Source organism: Octodon degus, unplaced genomic scaffold (assembly GCF_000260255.1).
Source record: "Octodon degus isolate 3935 unplaced genomic scaffold, OctDeg1.0 scaffold00060, whole genome shotgun sequence".
Taxonomy (NCBI): domain Eukaryota; kingdom Metazoa; phylum Chordata; class Mammalia; order Rodentia; family Octodontidae; genus Octodon; species Octodon degus.
In genome coordinates this window covers 2,706,862-2,707,414 of record NW_004524636.1, presented here as the reverse complement: position 1 = coordinate 2,707,414, position 553 = coordinate 2,706,862, and positions in this window count along the sequence as shown.

Here is a 553-nt window from a genome sequence, read left to right as displayed (position 1 = left end):
ACAAGTTCTGCTCTTTAATGGTTCACATGAAATAAATGATCATTGTAGAAAAACTAGACTACATGGGTAAAATAAAAGAAGCAAATTACCCATAAAAAAAGAATTATATAATTCTTAATTTTACACTTACGTCCAAAAATTTAACCATATACAACCTTGAAGCATTGCCTTGCTACCATTGTTAATATGATATATAATTATTGATTTTCAATAAAGTTAATGCAAAAATTTTTAAAAAGACCTCTATAACTAAAAATATAACTTTTGTATCTGACAAAGTCAGTCTAATCCCCTCAGGATTTACCCTGACACCATGTACAGTACCTTGTAGATCTTTTGAATTCAAGTACCTACATTATTTGAAATGGCATCAAGTATCAAAAGGTCCTTTAAATACTTCTCCTAATACAGCTTCTCTAACAGCAATGGAACACTCATCTCTGACAAAACAAAACAGAAAAGGGGATATAAATAAAGGATTGTTTTGCAGTGAAAAAGAATATATATGTATACACAAAATAGTTAAGATAGATGTACAGCTACTTTCTTTTAG